Raw genomic sequence first — 21790 nt, 5'->3', positions numbered from 1 at the left:
TTTATCTTGTTTGGGGCTCTTTTTGCTTCCTGCACCTGGATGTCTGTTTCCTTCCTTAGGTTAGGGAAGTTTTCATTTATTATTTCTTGAAATAGATTCTCTCCCCCTTTGTCTCACTCTTCTCCTTCCACGACACCTATAACATGGATGTTAGTGTGCTTGATGTTGTCCCAGAGGTCCCTTAGACTGTCCTCACTCTTTTTAATTCTTTTCTCTTTTACCTGTTCAGCTTGGGTAATTTCTTCTTGTCTTTCGTCCAGCTCACAGATCCCTTCTTCTGTATCCTCTACTCTGCTTTTGAGTCCCTCTAGTGAATTTTTCATTTCCAGTATTGTATTCTTCATTTCTGATTGGTTCTTTTTTATAGCTTCCATTCATTTGTTGCCATTCTCATGGAGTTCATCTATTCTTCTCCCCACATCAGTGAGCATCCTTAACACTCTTAGTTTGAACTCTGTCGGGTAGGTTGCTCATTTCTGTTTCACTTAGTTCCTTTTCTGGGGTTTTGTCCTGTTCCCTTGCTTGGAATGTATTCCTTTGCCTCCTCATTTTGCCTCTTTCCCTGTGCTTGTGTCTATGTATTCGGTAGGTCAGCTACGTCTCCTGCTCTTGGATAGGTGACCTTATATAAGTGATGGCTTAGGAGTCCTGCAGTGTGCTTCCCTCAGTTCTCAATGTTCCAGCGGTGACCCCTATGTGGGCTACATGTATCCTTCTGTTGTGGCCTGTTTGCTCTCCCTGTAGGCGCCCAGGGAGGCTGAGTTATGCTCCTGGCCAGCTGTTGTAATGCTCTGCTGCTTGTAGTTGTTATGGGCCCTTCAGTCTCTTTATCAGATGTGGGGAGCCCCAGCACAGTTGGCTGCAAGTTCTAATACCACATTTGTGTTTCAGTATTTCTTTTAAGTGAGTAGGCCTCCAGCGTGGCAGGTTGTTAGGCTCAGGGCCTTACAATTGCTATAAGCCTCCAGCCTTTAGGTCTCTTGTCAGCTCTCTGAGGATTGCAGCTGGGTGGGGCTGGCCTCAGGCACAGGAGCACCCAATTGTTTCAGGCTTTGGAAGGTGGGGCAAACTCCCTATGTGGGTCTTTGAGAAGCACAAGTCTTCTGCAGCTGACAAGCCCTGCCGCCCACAGGTCCACACACAGTCAACACAGTCCTGCCCCGTGTGCACGCCCTGACCTCCCGATGCGGACCCAGTCTCTCCACGGTGGGAGCCCCACACACTCCACCACCGCCCCACACTCTCCACCCGCTCCTTGTGCACACCCTGCCCCACTGAAGTGAGCTCAGTTGTCAGGCTGCAGAGAATCCAGTCACCAATCTATGCAGCCCACAAGTTGCCTGAGGGCTTGTTGTTGGGTGGGGCCAGTCTGTAGGGTGGGCTGCCCGCCCTGGCTGAGCTGGATTAAATCGGTGCTCTAGCTGGTGGGGCAGACCCTGGGCTAGCAGGCCTAAGGGAGAACTCCAATGGCGTCTGTGTCAGCATGCCCACACCAGGCCAGAACAATGGCCGCCACCAATGTCCCAGTCCCTGGAGAGGTTTCACCTCTCACCGAGATGCATTCAGGGCCTATCAGGTGAGTCTCTTTTCACCAAAGCACTATGCGCCTTTCTTTCTGGTCATTTTAGCATGCTTTCTGAAATGGGTGAGTTTGCGCGCGGGCCCCGTAAGAGCCAGTTTTACCTTCTTTGTGAACCAGCTTTTCTGGGGGTACTCCCCAATGTTTTAGTGGCAGGCAAAGTCAGATATTACGCTACTCGTCTCGATTGTGCTGGCTCCACAAAATCCCCACAGCGGGGGCGCTCCCCGTCTCAGGGCCCCGCTCCTGCAGGGAGGCTGCGGACCTGTGAGTTGCTCCCGGGCTGCCGTGAGGCGCTGCGGCTTGTGAAGGCGGCGTTTTTCCTCTCCAGAAGGGAGTTTCTGCCCTTTCTAAGTCAGTTAGGATTGTCCGTTGTTGCAGGAGTTCCTCTTATCCAGCTTTCAGTTCTGTCTCTGGGGTAATTTTTCCACTAGTAGTTGTAAATTGGCTGTGTCCGCGGGAGGAGGTGAGTTCAGAGTCTGCCTACGCCACCATCTTGACTTCACAACCCGAGATCATGCAGTATTTGTTTTTCTTTGCCTGGCTTATTTTACTTAGCATAATGTCCTCCAGGTTCATCCATGTTGTCACAAATGGCAGAATTTTCTTTTTTAAGGTTGAATAATATTCTTGTGTGTGTGTGTGTGTGTGTGTATGTGTATTCCACGTTTTCTTCCACATTTCCATTCATCTGTCAGAGGACACTTAGGTTGTTTCCAAATCTTGGCGATTGTGAATAATGCTGCAGTGAACATGGAAGTGCAGATCTCTTCAGCCAACAGTCAACAAGAAGCTGGAGCCCTCCGTTCTACAGCCTCAGTTCTCAATTCTACAAAGAAATGAATCCTGCCAAAACCTGAGCGAGCTTGAAAGTGGCTTTTTGCCTAGTTAAGCCTCCAGATTAGAGCACAGCCCAACTGACACCTTGACTGCAGCCCTGTGAGACCCTAAGCAGAAGACCCAGCCAAGCTGGGCCCAAACTCCTGACTCACTGAAATTGTGCTATTTTAAGCTGCTGAGTTTGTGGTAATTAACTATACAGCAATAGGTAACTAATATATCACTTAGCTGTATGACCTTGGGGAAGTTGTGTTTATTCCCTGTACCTTAGTTCTCTCATCCTCATAACAGGTTAACAACAATAACCTATCTCATATTAATTGTTGCTATGAGGACGAAATGAGTTAATACGTATATAATCCTTTGGCAATGCCCAGCCACCTAGAAAGTACTCAGTAATTGTAAGCTGTATTATCACTGCCTTAGTGGTTATATGCTTTTTCTTCTTTCTCTCTCTCCCTCCTCCTTTTCCCTCATCACATCTCTATCGTTTTCTACCTTATGCTTCCATCTCATCTCCTTTTGTAGAATTTTATTTCTTTGCCCAATATAGTCTTGGCTGGCCAACACCTCCTTTATCTAGTTGTCAATTATCTGATGACCTCAGCTATTCAAAATATAATCAAGACGCTCCAAAAACTAAAATTGATTCCATGTAGAACATGTACTCAAGTTATATTCTTAACTTGTTGATGAGACTCAAAGCTTCCTTGTTTCCCAAGTTAAAACATACTAGAAGTCAAAATTGAAAACAGTGAGTGGAAAACTAGAAGGAAGCGTATTCATAGCAATAAGAATGTGATTACAACCTGAGAAGGAAGGAACCTGAAAACTATGAAAGACAAAGAAGAACTCACAAAGCAGCTGGAGGCAGAGACAGGCTGCACTTCAGGGATTCTGAAGGTATCACTGGACAAATATGTCTTGTTGGACAAGATACTTATCCTCTCTCTCTCTCAGTTTCCACATTTGTGTATAATGACAATATTGTCATCAAGAGGGCTTCAAATAGAGTCCATTCTACTCTAATTAGGAGAGCAGAGTTCTCTAATTAGGAGAGCATATAGTTTCATTACTTGAAATATATATGATATAATATTAGAAATATATAATATTTCAAAAGGATCTTTTAATTATTAAAAGATCTCTTGTTCAATAACAAAAAAACAAACAACCCAGTTAAAAAATGGGCAAAGGACTTGAACAGACATTTCTCCAAAGAAGATATACAAATGGCCAATAAGCACATGAAAGATGCTCATCATCACTAATCATAAGGGAAATGCAAATCAAAACCACAATGAGATATCAACTCGCACCCATTAAGATGGCTCCTATCAAAAAAAGGAAAAAAAATGCATGTGTTGGCAAGAATGTGGAGAAATTGGAACCCTGTGCACTGTTGGTGGGAATGCAAAATGGTGCAGCTGCCATAGAAAACAATATGAACATTCCTCAAAAATTAAAAATACTACTACCATATGATCCAGCAATCCAACTTCTGAATATATATCCAAAAGAACTGAGAGCAGAGTCTCAAAGGGATATTTACAAACCAGAGTCTCAAAAAGATACTTGTACACCCATGCTTTATTAATAATAGGCAAGAGGTGGAAGCAACCCAAATGTCCATCAATGGCTGGAAAAATATAATGTAGCATATACATATGATGGAATAATATTATTCAGCCTTTAAAAGAAAGGAAATTCTGACACATGCTATAACATGTATGAACTTTGAGAACAGACATCATGCTAAGTGAAACAAGCCAGTTACAACAACAAAAAAAATGATTCTGCTTATGTGAGGTATCTAGAGTAGTCAAATTCATAGACAGAAAGTAGAATGGTGGTTACTGGGGCTGGGGGAAGGGGGAATGGGGAGTTCAATGGGTTGGAGTTTCAGTTTTGCAAGATGAAAAAGTTCTGCAGATTGGTTGCACAGCAGTGTAAATATATGTAATACTACTGAAATGTACATTTAAAAATAGTTAAGATGAGCCAACCCTGATGGCCTAGCGGTTGAAGTTTAGCATGCTCTGCTTTGGTGGCCCGGTTTGGTTCCCGGGTGCGGACGGAACCACACCACTCGTCTGTCAGTAGCCATGCTGTGGCAGCGGCTCACATAGAAGAACAAGAAGGACCTACAACTAGAATATACAACTATGTACCGAGGCTTTGGGGAGAAAAAAGAAAAGAGAGAAGAAGATTGGCAACAGATGTTAGCTCAGGGTGAATCTTTCCCAGCAAAAAAAAAAAAAAATTTAAAAAGGTTAAGATGGTAAATTTTATGTTTGTGTATTTTACCACAATTTTCTTAATGCCAAAAAAAAATCCAACCCAAAAAAGACTAACAAATGAAATATTTGTGGTGGGCTGCAGCTAGAGAGGGAGAGGAAAACCATAGGCAGTGATAGAGGGTTTCAACTCCTATGAGATCAGAAGCACGTCTAGGACAGTTGCACACACCTGATAAACCCAAACTCCAAATGACCTCTCCTCCTGTGTCTCATCATAAAATCCCCTAGGGCACTAGAGGTCAAGTTGCTAGTCAGCATCGGGATTGCACCGTGGGCAAAAATTCACATGAAAACTTGACTTTGGGTTTTAACTCCAGCTTGTCAAGCCCTTCATTTCACTAAAACTCTGGGGGTTCATCATGCTGAGGAGCTAACAAGCTTTAAAAGTAGTTATTTTTCCATCATCACCAAGGTTAGACATTTAAATTTTAATTCAGCTCATGGCTTCCTTTGAGAGGCAGAGTAATAGAAGAGATGGGCCAGAGAGCTCTTTCTGTTCCAGAAAGTGCATGGAGGGGACAGGTATTGGGTTGTGCTCTGGAGATCTGCTGGGGATCCAGGTGCTCAGGATGGCAGGAGTTCCACAAGCCTGTGTGGACTCACCTCTTGGAGCAGAACATTGAACCTTCTTTCTGGCTTCTGACCTCCCCAAAGCCAGCAAGCCCATTGCTGGACCTTGGGGTAGGTCCTGCTGCTAGGTGGTTACTGGCATTCTGGGTTACTGCTTATTTTCTTTTCAGTATTTTTTGTTTATTTTCCAATTAAAAAAAATTTTTACATTGGTTCATCTTGAACCCTGTCCTGCCTACACCTTTTGGTTTAAAGAGTACAGTGTCCTTACAGGACCTGGGATGCTATGTTGGGTCTGGGCTTCTGATGAGCAAAAGGTTTGGGTCTTCAGAGCCAGATGTTCTGCCTCCACCCAGACGGCAGGCAAGGAGAGCTGCAAGTCTGGCAGAGAGGCTTAACATCCTCCTCCCTTCTCTGCCCTGTTGTCTTTTCTCTCATCTGTTAAAAGCCTGCCCCCTTTGAGACAAGCGCTGGCAGGCAGCTGGCCCATGTGGACTTCACCCCAGTTCTGCGTTCTGCCCTACAAGCTTTCTTGCCTTCCCTCATCTTATAACAATTCCCCCAATCCCTTTTTTAAGGCAACTATTCCATTCACAATCCATGGGGTTCTGATGGGACTTTTGAGTCACAGTAATGCGCCTTTTCACACACACACGCGCACACACATGTGTGTGTATGTTACATGACTGCAGGCGAGCCAGGAAGGCGAGGCCTTCCCTGGAATTCCTGGCATGTGGGTGGAGGTCAGTTCCTGTATGACCCCAGGGCATTCCTCATAACCTACAAGACTAATATTCCCAGTTATTAGCTGTTTGACCTTGACCGACTTTTTTACCCCCTCTAACCATATCTTCCATCATCTATGAACTTGGAAGAGTGAAAGCTCTTTAGTAGGATGGTGGTGAGAATGAGCAAAGCCCATGCCTAGCGTGTGACTGGTGTTTACTAAAAGTCTCCTCATCCCCTCCCTCCAGTGTCCCATCGCCTCTGTAACCCCACAGGCAGGCGCTTCCACTGAGCTCCCAGCTCCCTCCCCTGTTAGGCCAGATCTGTAAAGTGCTTTTGGCAATCTGGAACTAATAAAAGTCTATTAAATCGAGTGACGTCAGCATCATGGCGGAGTGAGCTTTCCCGTGAATTCTTCCCCCACAAAATACAACAAAAGTAACAGCCACAGACAAACAACGGAATCCCAGACAGTCAAAAGCTGGAGCGGAGGGATCCACACTGCCGCACATCTGAGAGCGGAACGTGCTGGGCCCCCGGAGGAAGTGGGGAGAGGTAAGGAGAACTCCGCTCCCTCCCCATCAGATCAGCGATCCGGTCCGCGCGGCTCCCAGAGAGGGGGGAGGGGCGGCCCTCGGCGGGAAACTGTAGCTCTTCGGGCGCTCTCAGCCAGTGGGAAACTCCCGCACAGAGGGCTCAGAGGAGCCACAGGGCTACCATCAACATCTGAGCAACCCAGAGAGCGGATAAAGAGGGGCAAACGAGAAGCCTCCCACGTCAGGGACCCAGAGGGCAAAAGAGAGAGCTCCCCCCTCCCCACAACCCGGAGTCTGCAGCTCGACCAGATCTAGCGGTCCGAGGCAGACCAGAATAAATTGGACTGGACCCGTGGATCGCAGTGGGGAAAAGAAACAAAACAAAACAAAACAAAACTGCGGATCGCAGCAGAAAAACTGGGACAGAGCGCAGGGGGCTTAGACTACACAGCCCTTCACCACCACACAGTGGCGGCAGGTGGAAAGTGCAACCAGAGACTTCCAGGATGAGGAAAATCAAAACCAACACAGGAACCACAATGCAAAAATATATGAAATCACCAGACCAGAAACAAAATGACAAGCAACCAGAAATCAACCCCGAAGACACAGAAATCCATAAACTAAATGACAGAGATTTCAAAATAGCTATCATAAAAACACTCAACGAAATACGAGACAACACAGACAAACAATTAAATGAGATTAGGAGTTTCTTCACAAAAGAGATTGAAATCATAAAGAAAAACCTATCAGGGCTGATGGAGATGAAGAACACAATGGAGGAGATAAAAGAGAATCTGGAATCTTTAAAGAACAGAGCTGACAATATGGAGGAAAGAATTAGTACTTTAGAGGATAGGAATACAGATATACTCCAGATGGAAGAAGAGAGAGAACTAAGACTAAAAAGAAATGAAGAAAGACTCCGAGAAATATCGGACTCTATTAGAAAATGTAACATAAGAATTATAGGTATTCCCGAGGGAGAGGAGAGGGAAAGAGGAACAGAGAGCCTATTCAAGGAAATAATAGCTGAAAATTTCCCAAATCTGGGGAAGGAGCAGGAAATACCAGTAAGCGAAGCCAACAGGACGCCTATATATATTAACAGACAAAGGCCTTCACCACGACACCTAGTGGTAAGGCTAGCCAGGGTCAACGACAAAGAAACAATATTAAGGGCAGCTAGACAAAAACAAAAAATAACGTACAAAGGAACTCCCATCAGGCTCTCAGCGGATTTCTCAACAGAAACTTTTCAGGCTAGAAGAGACTGGAATGATATATTCAAAATACTAAAAGACAAAAACTTTCAGCCAAGAATACTCTATCCAGCAAAAATATCCTTCAAATATGATGGAGAAATAGTAACTCTCCCAGATAAACAAAAGGTAAGGGAGTTCATGGCCACGAGACCGCCACTACAAGAAATACTCAAGAAGGCCCTCAGGCCTGAAAACAAGAAGAGAAAGGGAACACAAAGCTTGGAGTAAGGAGAAAAGTAGGTAGACAAAATCAGAGAAATAGTAGATCTTTACCGGAATAGGTTAGCAACCACTTAAATACTAAACTCAAAGATCAAAGGAAGAAATTCACCAAAAATAAATTTAACCTCATCACTGTAAACACACAGCCACAACACAAGATAGAATAAGGTATAACAAGAGCAACTTAGAAGGGGAAGAGGAAAGTGACTGAATTGACTTAGTATAAGGAAATAGGAGGCTATCAGATAATGGACTATCTCATACAGAAGATTTTTGGCCCAAACCTCAAGGTAACCACTAAACAAATAATCAAATTAAAACCACATATGATAAACAAAGAGAAAACTAGAAGAATCATAAGACAGAACAACCAAACTGAATTGGCAGTCCAAAACAAATGGGACAAGAAACAAAGGAAATGCAAAAGAACCAGAAAATAAGTGACAAAACAGCAACATTCAACCCTCATATTTCAATAATTACCCTAAATGTAAATGGATTGAACTCTCCAATCAAAAGATACAGAGTGGCAGGATGGATTAAAAAGCAAGACCCAACAATATGCTGCCTTCAGGAAACACATCTTAGCACTAAAGACAAGCACAGGCTCAGAGTGAAAGGATGGAAGACAATACTCCAAGCTAATGGCAAACAAAAGAAAGCAGGTGTTGCCATACTCATATCAGACAAAGTAGACTTCAAGATAAAACAGGTTAAGAAAGACAAAGAAGGGAAATATATAATGATAAAAGGGACACTCCATCAAGAAGACATATCACTTATAAATATATATGCACCCAACATAGGAGCACCAATGTACATAAAACAACTATTAACAAACCTAAAAGGAGAAATCAACAACAACACAATAATAGTAGGGGATCTTAACACCCCACTTACAGCAATGGATAGATCATCCAGACAAAAAGTTAATAAAGAAATATTAGACTTAAATGAAAAACTGGACGAGATGGACCTAGTAGACATATACAGAGCACTCCACCCAAAAACAGCTGACTACACATTCTTCTCAAGCGCGCATGGAACATTCTCTAGGATAGACCATATGTTGGGAAACAAAGCAAGCCTCAATAAATTTAAGAGGATTGAAATCATAACAAGCATCTTTTCAGACCATAAGGCTATGAAACTGGAAATGAACCAGGAAAAAAAAACTGGGAAAGTGACAAAAATGTGGAGATTAAACAACATGCTACTGAACAACCAATGGATCATTGATGAAATTAAAGGAGAAATCAAAAACTATCTGGAAACAAACGAAAATGATAACATGCCATATCAAACCATATGGGACGCAGCAAAAGCGGTCCTGAGAGGGAAACTCATAGCGATACAAGCCCACCTTAACAAACAAGAAAAAGCCCTAATAGGCAACCTTAAATTACACCTAACAGAACTAGAAAAAGAAGAACAAACAAAGCCCAAAGCCAGCAGAAGGAGAGAAATAATAAAAATCAGAGCAGAAATAAATGATATTGAGACCAAAAAAACAGTAGAAAGGATTAATGAAACAAAGAGTTGGTTCTTCGAGAAGATAAACAAAATAGACAAACCCTTAGCCAGGCTAACTAAGAAAAAAAGAGAAAAGGCTCAAGTAAATAAAATTAGAAATGAAAGAGGAGAAATTACAACGGATACCATGGAAATACAGAGGATTATAAGAGAATACTATGAGAAATTATATGCCAACAAATTGGACAATCTAGAAGAAATGGATAAATTCTTAGACTTATACAACCTCCCAAAATTGAACCAAGAAGAAATGGAGAATCTGAATAGACCAATCACAAGTAAAGAGATTGAAATAGTAATCAAAAACCTCCCAAAAAATAAAAGTCCAGGACCAGATGGCTTCTCCAGTGAATTTTACCAAACATTCAAAGAAGATTTAATACCCATCCTCCTCAAACTATTCCAAAAAATAGAGGAAGATGGAACACTTCCTGAATCATTCTACGAGGCCAACATCTCCCTGATACCGAAACCAGACAAAGACAATACAAAGAAAGAAAATTACAGGCCAATATCGCTGATGAACATTGATGCAAAAATCCTCAACAAAATATTGGCAAACCGAATACAACAATATATTAAAAAGATCATACACCATGATCAAGTGGGATTTATACCAGAGACGCAGGGATGGTTCAACATCCGCAAATCAATCAACGTGATACATCACATCAACAAAACAAAGAATAAAAACCACATGATCATCTCAATAGACGCAGAGAAGGCATTTGACAAGATACAACATCCATTTATGATAAAAACTCTCAATAAATTGGGAATAGAAGGAAAGTACCTCAACATAATAAAGGCCATATATGACAAACCCACAGCTAACATCATACTCAACGGGGAAAGACTGAAAGCCATTCCTCTGAGAACAGGAACGAGGCAGGGCTGCCCACTCTCACCACTCCTGTTCAACATAGTACTGGAGGTTTTGGCCAGAGCAATTAGGCAAGAAAAAGGAATAAAAGGAATCCAAATAGGTAACGAAGAAGTGAAACTCTCACTATTTGCAGATGACATGATTGTATATATAGAAAACCCTAAAGAATCTGTTGGAAAACTGTTAGAAACAATCAACAACTACAGCAAAGTTGCAGGGTACAAAATCAATCTACAAAAATCAGTTGCATTTCTATATGCTAATAATGAACTAACAGAAAGAGAGCTCAAAAAGATAATACCATTTACAATTGCACCAAAAAGAATAAAATACCTAGGAATAAATCTTACCAAGGAGGTGAAGGACCTATACAATGAGAACTACAAGACATTATTGAGGGAAATCTACGATGACATAAAGAAATGGAAAGATATCCCATGCACGTGGATTGGAAGAATAAACATAGTTAAAATGTCTATATTACCTAAAGCAATCTACAGATTCAATGCAATCCCAATCAGAATCCCAATGACATTCTTCACAGAAATAGAAAAAAGAATACTAAAATTTATATGGGGCAACAAAAGACCCCGAATAGCTAAAGAAATCCTAAAGAAAAAGAACAAAGCAGGAGGCATCACAATTCCTGACTTCAAAACATACTACAAAGCAATAGTAATCAAAACAGCATGGTACTGGTACAAAAACAGACACACAGATCAATGGAACAGAATTGAAAGCCCAGGAATAAAACCACACATATACGGACAGCTAATTTTCGACAAAGGTGCTAAGGACATACAATGGAGAAAGGAAAGTCTCTTCAATAAATGGTGTTGGGAAAACTGGACATCCACATGCAAAAGAATGAAAGTGGACCATGTGCTATCGCCATACACAAAAATTAACTCAAAATGGATCAAAGACCTGAAGGTGAGACCTGAAACTATAAAACTCATAGAAGAAAATATAGGCAACACACTATTTGACATTGGGTTTAAAGGAATCTTTTCGGATGACATGCCTACCCAGACTAGGGAAACTAAAGAAAAAATAAACAAGTGGGACTTTATCAGACTAAAGAGCTTTTATAAGACAAATGAAATCAGAATCAAGATGAACAAACAACCAACCAGCTGGGAGAGAATATTTGCAAAACATACATCTGACAAGGGGTTGATCTCCATAATATATAAAGAACTCACACAATTGAACAACAAAAAAACAAACAACCCGATCAAAAAATGGGCAGAGGAAATGAACAGACACTTCTCCAAGGAAGATATACAGATGGCCAATAGGCACATGAAAAGATGCTCAACATCACTAATCATCAGGGAAATGCAAATCAAAACAACACTAAGATACCACCTCACACCCGTTAGAATGGCTATAGTCACCAAGACAAAAAACAACAAATGTTGGAGAGGATGTGGAGAAACAGGAACCCTCATACACAGCTGGTGGGAATGCAAATTGGTGCAGCCTCTATGGAAAACGGTATGGAGATTCCTCAAAGAATTAAAAATAGAGATGCCCTATGATCCAGCCATCCCACTACTGGGAATCTATCCAACGCACCTGAAATCAACAATCCAAAGAGGCTTATGCACCCCTATGTTCATTGCAGCATTATTCACCATAGCCAAGAAGTGGAAGCAACCTAAGTGTCCCTCGACTGACGACTGGATTAAGAAAATGTGGTATATATATACAATGGAATACTACTCAGCCATAAAAAAAGACAAAATCGTCCCATTTGCAACAACATGGATGGGCCTGGAGCGTATTATGTTAAGTGAAATAAGCCAGAAAGAGAAAGACAAACACTGTATGATCTCACTCATATGTGGAATATAAACCAACATATGGACAGAGAAAACTGGACTGTGGTTACCCGGGAAGTGGGGGTGGGGGGTGGGGGGTGGGCACAAGGGGTGAAGGAAGTCATATATGGGGTGAAGGACAAACAAAAATGTACAACCCAAAATCTCACAATGTTAGAAACCATTAAAATATCAATAAAAATGTAAAAAAAAAAAAAAAAAAAAAAAAAGTCTATTAAATTAACCAATAATTGAACCTACACTGGAAGTTCTACCCTCTACACTTAGTTTTTTAAGATTGGAAAGAAAATAGAGATCATAATTTTGTTAGCATTCTTACCTATTTCACCAGAAGCCTGTGCTGCTGATTTTCTCTTTTACTAGTCCTTGTAAATCCTTCATTTTATGAAACACCAAGGGTATGAGGAACTTGCCAGAGAGGAGCCTTGAGATAGGCTGAAACACCTGCCTGTTCTCTGGTTATTCATTGTATCTGGGAGCTGCAAGAGATGACTGTGCGAGGCAGGAGAGAGAACTCGCCATTGAGTTCACAAGCTACCAAGCAGAGCGGGCAGGTGCCAACATCAGGGAAGAAAAAGAACTGCCCTGCATTCTAAAATCCAGTCAAGAAGGAGATCATTAGGAGGAGGTTTGTTTAATCCTAGTAGAACACAATGTGTTGGCCACTCATTGATTTCCTGGAATAACCGGCTGGGCTGCACTGGGTTTTCCCCTTCCTTAGTGCCTGGCACGCTAGGAAAGCCCCATGTCCACGTCATAGAGTTTTGCACATGGTGTTTTTCCCGTGGGACGCTATGTCAAGATCTGTGTCTGACCATGTGTGTTGTGTCTGAGGCTTCAATTGAAAACATCAAATGGTTTTTCTATAGCCACTCATGATTGTCATGATTGGTTTATCCCTTAAGTCCCTGCTACATGCTAGGCACAGTTAGATGCTCTGAATAAGGCATCAGGCATTATCTTATTAGTGCCATCTAGCAAAAAAAGACCTTCTGTGTAATGGTTTTTACAGCCTGTGCAGAACTGCTGCTGCCTGAGGCACGAACACAACTTAGTGCTGACATGGCCTCTTTTGGGGTCTTTGGTTCTTGTGACGATCATGTTCCCATGCATCTTTTTGACAAGATCTCAACCCTGAAGACATCGTTTCTGCTGGCGAGTGTTGAGCACAGGTGGCTCAATTAGAGTTTATCCCAAGTATGCATTTAGATAGGAGCAGAGAGAAGGCTGTCAGGTGAGTAGGTCAGTGATGTGCATTTCTCAGCTGTGTGTCCACATCTACTCTGAGGCAGTTCTCAATGTACACTTGATTAGACTGTGAGTGTCCTACTTTTCTTAATGTTTCCTTTCTCTTAATTTTTATACTCCGCTGTTGCCTTTGAATGAGTTCACCTGACCTATTCTTTTGCTTTCTGTTTCTATGAATTTGAATACTTTAGAGAGCTCATATGCCTTCTTTGTGACTGGCTTATTTCACTTAGCATGTCTATCCTCAAGGTTTATCCATGTTGTAGCATTTATCAGAATTTCTTTTTTAAGGCTAAATAATATTCCATTGAATTTTATTTTTCCATTCAGCTGTTGATGGACACTTGGGTTGCTTTGATTGTGAATAATGCTGCTATGAACATGGGAGTACAAATATCCCTTTGAGACTCTGCTCTCAATTCTTTTGGATATACACTCAGAAGTAGGATTGCTGGATCATATGGTAGTATTATTTTTAACTTTTTGAGGAACTTCCATGTTATTTTCCATGGCAGCTGCACCATTTTACATCCCCACCAACAGTGCACAGGGTTCCAATTTCTCCACATCCTTGCCAACACTTGTTATTTTCTGTTTTCTTTTTTTTGTGAGGGAGATTGGCCCTGAGCTAACATCTGTTGCCAATCTTTCTCTTTTTGCTTGAGGAAGACTGGCCCTGATCTAACATCTGTGCCAATCTTTCCTCTATTTTGCATGTCACTGCCATAGCACGGCTTGACAAGTGGTGTAGGTCCGTGCCCAGGATCCAAACCTGCAAACCTGGGCCGCCAAAGCGGAGCGCGCCAAACTTAACCACTACGCCACCGGGCCAATCCCTGTTTTCTTTTTTTTTTTGATAATAGCTATCCTAATGGGTATGAGGTGATTGTGGTTGTGATTTGCATTTTCCTTATTATTAGTGATGTTAAACATCCTACCGTATGTTTATTGGTATATCCTCTTTGGAGAAATGTCTTTTCACGTTCTTTGCCCATTTTTAAATTGGGTTGTTTGGTTTTTGTTGTTGAGTTGTAGGAGTTCTTTATATATTCTGTGTATAACCCATTACAAGATATATGATTTGCAAGTATATTCTCCCACTCCATAGGCTGCCTTTTCACTCTGTTGATTGTGTTTTTTGATGCATAGAAGTTTTTAATTTTGACGTAGTCCAGCTTATCTATTTTTACGTTTGTTGTCTGTGCTTGTGGTGTCATATCCAAGAAATCATTGCCAAATCCACTGGTGTGAAGCTTTTGCCCAATGTTTTTTTCTTAGAGTTTTATAGTTTTAGGTCTTAATATTTACATCTTTGATCCATTTTAATTTTTGTGTGTTGTGTAAGGTAAAGGTCTGCTATGGTCTGAACATTTTGATATGTTGAGCTCCTAATGCCCTACGTGATGGTATTAGTAGCTGAGGCCTTTGGGAAGTGCTTCAGTCATGAGGGTGGAGCCCTCACGAATGGAATTGGTGCTCTTATAAAAGATGCTACAAGAGATCCCTTGCCTCTTCCACCATGTGAGGACACAGCAAGAAAGCACCAGCTATAAACTAGGAAGAGAGCTCTCGCCAGAACTCGACCATGCTGGCATCTTGATCTTGGACTTCCCAACCTCCAGAGCTGTGAGAAATTTCTCTTGTTTAATAAGCTATCGAGTCTGTGGCCTTTTGTTATAGTAGCCCAAACAGACTAAGACAAGGTGCAACTTTATTCTTTTACAAGTGGCTATCCAATTTTCCCAGCACCATTTGTTGAAAAGACTGGACTTAATCCATCGAGTGGTCTCAACATCCTTCTTGAAAATCAGTAGACCACACATGAGAGAGTTTATTTCTGGGCTATCTGTTCTATTCCATTGGTGTGTATGTCTGTCTTTATGCCAGTACTACGCTGTTTTAATTACTGTAGATTTGTAATAAGTTTTGAAATCAAGTACGAGACCTCTAACTTTGTTCTTTTTCTAGATTGTTTTGGTTCTTTGGGGTCCCTTGAAATTCCATATTAATGTTAGGATGGATTTTTCTATTTATGCAAAAAGTGCCATTGGGATTTTGATTGTGATTGTGTTAAATCTGTAGATCACTTTGGGTAGTACTGACATCTTAACAATATTAAGTCTTACAATCCATGAACACAGGATGTCTTGCCATTTATTTATGTCTTAATTTCTTTCACTAATGTTTTGTAGTTTTCAGTGTACAAATCTTTTTGCTTCCTTGGTTAAATTTATTCCTAAGTATTTTATTCTTTTTGATGCTATTTAAATGGAGTTGTTTTCTTAATTTCATTTTCAGATTGTTCACTGTTAGTGTATAGAAATATAACTGATTTTTTTGTGTTGTATTTTGCAACTTTGCTGAATTCGTTTATTAGTTCCAACAGTTTTTTGTGGGATTTCTTTTGGGTTTTTGAGATTTTTTGTGTGTGGAATCTTTAGGGCTTTCTACATATCTGATCATGTTGTCTGTGAGCAGAGATCATTTTACTTCTTCCTTTCCAATTTGGATGCCTTTTATTTCTTTTTCTGGCCTAACTGCTTTGGCTAGGACTTCCAATATTTTGTTCAATAGAAGTGGTAAAAGCAGGCATCCATGTCTTGTTCCTGATCTTGGAGGGAAAGCTTTCACTCTTTCACCATTGAGTATGATGTTAGCTGTGGGCTTTTCATATATGGCCTTTATTTTGTGGAAGTAGTTTCTTTCTATTTCTAGTTTGTTGAGTGTTTTTATTGTGAAAGAGTGTTGAATTTTGTCAGATGCTTTTTCTGTGTCAGTTGAGATGATCATATGGGGTTTTGCCCCCATCATTCTGTAAATGTGGTGTATTACATTGATTGATTTTCTTATGTAGAACCATTCTTGCATTCTAGGAATAAATCCCATTTGTTCATCATGTATAATCCTTTTCTCATCATGTATAATCCTTTTAATGTGCTGTTGAATTCTGTTTGCTAGTATTTTGTTGAGGATTTTTGTATTGCTTTACTCTTTCTGCTTTTAAGATTCTCTCTTTTAACTTTTGACACTTTGTATCTTGGTTTGGGTCTCTTTGGCTATACCCTACTTGGAATCTTTTGAGTCTCTTGTACTTATATTTCCATTTCTTTCCTCAAATTTGGGGTGTTTTCAGCTATTATTATTTTAGATCAAGCTCTCTGTCCTTTTCTCTCTCTCTCCTCTTTCTGGGACTGCCATAGTACATATATCAGTCTATTTGATGGTGTCCCATAAATCCTTAGGCTCTGTTCACTCTTTTTCATTCTTTTTTCTTTTTTGTTTCTCTGACTCAAAAATTTCAAATGCTCTGTCTTCAAGTTTACTGATTCTTTCTTCTCTCTGATCAGGCCTGATGTTGAAGCCCTCTAGTGAATTTCTCAATTCAGTTATTGTATCTTTTAGCTGCATAATATGTTTGGTTCTTTTTCATAATTTTTATCTGTTAATATTCTTTTTTTTTTTTTTTGGAAATCATTTTCCTAATTGTGTTTAGTTGTCTCTTCATGTTCTCATTTAGCTCACTGAGCATGTTTATGACGTTGTTTTAAATTCTTTGTCAAGTCAGAGGTCTGCATTTTTTAAAGATTGGTTTCTGAAGATTTATTTTATTCCTTTCAATGAGCCATGTTTTGTTGTTTCTTTGTATGTCTTGTGATCTTTTGTTGAGTTTTGGGCATTTGAAAAAACAGCCACCTCTCCCAATCTTTACTGGCTTCATGCAGGGAAAGACCCTCACTAGTCAACTCAACTTAAAGGCTCATGGTCCTTTCAAACGTTTTCTGAGGATGCATCTTCCCTGGGACTGTGTGTGTGCTTTTATTCCAGTTCCCTATTTATTTAACTGTTTTTAAATGTATTTAGTTCCATAAGAGTCTCATTCCTGCTGCTTCTCAGTAACTTTGAAATTCTGTTGTAGCCTCTGCCTGTAATCTCTTGCCCCCAGGCACCCATAGGTCGGCAGACCACCTGTAGTCTAACATGCTGCTGAACGCACTTTTACTTTCAGCAGCTTCCAACCTGGTTTCCAAATTATACCACCATTTCTGTCAGTGTTCAGAGTCAGGCAAGACAAACCAGTCCCTCAGGCAGCCCTCAGACAAGCTAGAAAGTTACAAGCAAATTTTATTCTTTTCCTTCAGTCCTAAGGGAGAAACTGGAAATTGGGTGGTTTCCTCCCAACCAAGCTGTACTGCACCAGGGAGAGGGTGGGGCAAGGGCAAGCAAAATGCCATGAAATTTCCTACCATTTGAGCATGGCTTTTTCTTGTTTAGGCATTCACTTTGTTGTTGCAGCTTAACTGGTTTCTAGAGTTCTCACAAAGCTATTTTGGTCCTTATATTGTTATTAATTGGTGTGTCTGTCAGGGAACAGGGCCTGGAGCTTCCTAGTCTGCCATTTTGCTCATGTCACCTCTGTAATATTTCTTGTTTAAAATATGGAATGTTATTTTGTTTCACATTACTATTATGAAATTAGTAGTATAAAGGAAATGAAATCCAAACAGGATAGACTGGCATTACATGAAAAGTAAAAATCCCCTTATCCACTTCTCACACTCCATTCCTACTTCTAAGGATAACTACTTATAGCCATTTGCATTTTTGAATTCTTGTTACCTCCTTAATTGTAAATAATGTAGGCATATTTTCTTGATTCATCAACTTTGAATTGTACAAATGATTTTATGCAACAAAAGATGCGGCTTGGAATAGACTTACTGGTCCCTTCTTCCAGTTATGATTACATTTTTATGTTTAACTTTCTCCCATCCAAGAACTAACCAGCCCTGACCCTGCTTAGGTTCCGCAATCAGAAAAGATAGGGCACGTTCAGGGTGGTATGACCGTCAACTTAAGTTTCTCAGTTGTTATTTTTATAACTTTATTTTTTTCTAGCTTTATTGAGATATAATTGATATAACGTTGTTATTTTTATAACTATAAAGGATATATGTTTATAACTTTAAAGAATACATATTGACAGTGCGTCATGAATTCCCAGTATGTGCATAAAGGAGATTAGCACTTATACTCTCCTTTCTTTTCTCCTACACTATCTTCTGAATTTTGTCAAGTTTTCTAAAATTTACACTGTTCTGTGACTTATGTCTTTCATACTTTGATTTTAAGATTTGAAGATTATAATTATGTGCTTATAATTCACTGTACAACAAAGGTATGTTATGAGCTCTTAAAGAAATGCAGTTGTCGCTGAAACTGTGCCTCTCAAACGACAATTTTCTCTTTTCTTAAATTTCATTCAAAACATGTTTATCATTTTATTTGCTTGGCTGACTCTGTTCTAGGAGCTTAGGGTACGTCCATCAATCACTGAAAATCATGTCGTATCTTTGGACATGTTTTTAGTTTATACTAGAGTATCTAGAATTGTCTTTCCTTTTTGCTTGTTGACAGTAAAACATGTTTTGTCACCATATTACTAAGACTTGTCAGTTTCCATATCACCGTCTTAGCCTGGTTATATTTTAAACTGCAGCTCCTCTCCCGTATCCCCAGCTGTTTGTCCAGAGTACTGATCACCTTCTAATCTTTTATACAATTTACTTATTTGGCTTAACATCTGTCTCTCTCTGCACCCCGACCCCTACCCCCTGCCCATCTAGAATGAAAGCTCCTGGAGGGTAAAGGAATTTGTTTTGTCCTCTGCTGTATCTCCAGTGAGGAAACAGTGCCTGGGCACATAGTGCTCAATAAAAAATTTTTGAATGTGTTAATCTTCCAGCTAACAGTATCCATTCAAGTATGCTTCTTGGAACCAATTCTCCTAAAATCTTTTCATTGTTTGTTCTAATTTGGACAGATTGCTTTCTAGGTTTCCTTCACACCTAGAAATCCTGAGATTTCTTTTAATTATACTACTAGATTTGTTCTATTGTTCTTGCAGAGCATACTTTCAAGTGTTTTCAGGAAGTGTGTGAGGAAGTTTTGATTCCTTGCTAGTCTGATCATCTTTATTTTGCTATCATCTCACTTCATTGAGTTTGGCTGTAGAGAGAATACTAGTTCAAAACAATTTTCTCTCAGAAGTTTGAAGGGAATGCTTCCTTCTTATATTCTAGACCTCACTATTGCCGCTTAGAAATCTGGTAATCCTCTGAAGAAGGAATACTCAGAGAAATAATATAATTTCTCATTGCTGAATACATGAATCTTCAGAACAAAAGGTCTATTGAGGACTGTGTAGTGTGAAAGTATAAATGACTTACTGGGGTGATTTTTTTCCTAAAACGTCTACCTGCTATGTTAGTCTCCTTCAGGAATATCATATTGGAGAAAGGACTGCTTGTTTTGTTTCTAGGTTGCAGTAGTAGCTGATCCTGATGGGCTCTTGGGGTAGATGGCCTGTGACCTTAGCTCTCTTGTGCACAGGTTGGATGTGGCTGCATCTACAGGAGGAGGGTCCAGTCTCTCATTTCCTGTACCCATGTGCTACGATCTGAATGTTTGTATCCCCCCAGAATTCATGCTGAAATCCTAACTCCTCAGGGGGATGATGGTATTAGCAGGTGAGGCCTTCGGGAGCTGCTTGTCAGGAGAGTGTAACTCGCATGAATGACATTAGTGCCTTATAAAAAGGGGCTCCAGAGAGCTTCCTAGCCCCTTCCACCATGTGAAGACACAAGACAGTCTGCCACCCAGAAGAGGGCCCTCAACCAACCATGCTGGCAACCCTGATCTCAGACTGCCAGCCTCCAGAACTGTGAGAAATAAATTTCTGTTGTTTATAAGCTACCCAGTCTGGGATATTTTAACAAACAGCCCAGATGGACTAAGACAGTATCCAAGCAGCAAAAATTAGAGTTAAGCAAAACCTACAGACATTTGTGAAAAAATTTTATGAGACAAAATAGACATTATAGGAAACTGGAAAGAAGTTCAACTCAAAAATCACTCCCTTTGGAATTCTGAATCTGGGTGGCTCTGCCAAAAGCAGTAAGTACAGTGATTTTTTTACCTCTCTGCACTGTTTCCGAAAAGTGAAAAAACAATTTTTAAAGAAACCCAGAAACAGCGACTCAAGTGTTTTCTGACACTGCCTGAGCACGCTGCCCCCAGCAGACAAAGCGCTCATGCACATCAGCAGAGGTGGACCGCCCCTGTGGGGAGCTCGTGGCAAAGAACTAAGGGCTAATGTGAAGGATTCCGGCAGCTCACACATTTGAAAGGTATACAGGCATACAAAGGCTGTATGTGTTTAGACAGCCGAAATTAATAACATTAAGAAAAAAGTAACTGGTGAAGCTCTCAAGATTTTGAAAGAAGTATCTTATTTGCTGCTCCTTCAAACAAGCAAAAACAAAAATAAAAAGCCGCGCCTAGAACCCTTTCTGGCCCCCACCAGGCTGTCAGCGCATTTATCTGTCTCAGCTTCTGGACGCGAGTTTCAGTGAGTTGTAAAAGCTCGAGTGAACCCTGGAGTTTGGGTTTACAGAAGAGAAAACCTGGGGTTAGAATTGGACGTTGTCTTTACTCTCCAGCTATCACCTTCCAATGAGACTAAAATCACCCTTTCTTCAATACCAAGATCACAGTTCTTTCAGCAACTACTCGTTCGGTCCCAGATCAGACACCTGGATCTTCCTACTCAGGAAGTAACTTTTTTATAGTAAAGAAGTTTTTTTTTTTTCTTCTGGGCAACAAAGGCAGGCCAGATGGAAAACTGTAAAGATGACAAGGATAAGGGTAGGAGTCAAAAGGAGCCTAGAGGTTGCACCTATCTGGTAGAAAGCATTTTCAAAAAAGCCTCATAGTCTGGGAAACATCATAAAAACTAAAAGTTAACGTGCCAAAATATAAAGTGATTAACATGAGTCATTTAATGGTTTAAGTTCTCTCGCCTTAAGCAGAGGGTATATAATTCCCTTATCTATATCAATTTTGTAGATTTTTTGCATTTTCACAAGTTTTAGCAAATTCCAGACTGTCTCTGACACTAGTTTTACAGACTTGCCCTACCTTTTGTGCTTATGAACCCTTCCACATTTCATGCACATCCTTTGAAAACATGCGCTCAAAAGAGAGCTGCTGCTATCATACCAACATCGGTTTCTTCAGATACTTTTTTCTTAATCAGGATGTCTTACTGAATCGTCAGTATTTTATATTGCAAAGAACTTCATCTTAACCCAATTTCCTTTTGGAGTCTTTGGCCATGAGATGAGGACAAAAATTATCAAAACTTTTTGAAATATGCTTCCATAATTAATATATTTT

This window comes from Diceros bicornis, chromosome 1 (genome assembly GCF_020826845.1).
Source record: "Diceros bicornis minor isolate mBicDic1 chromosome 1, mDicBic1.mat.cur, whole genome shotgun sequence".
NCBI lineage: Eukaryota > Metazoa > Chordata > Mammalia > Perissodactyla > Rhinocerotidae > Diceros > Diceros bicornis.
The sequence above is the reverse complement of the archived record's forward strand: the minus strand, read 5'-3'. Positions refer to the sequence as shown.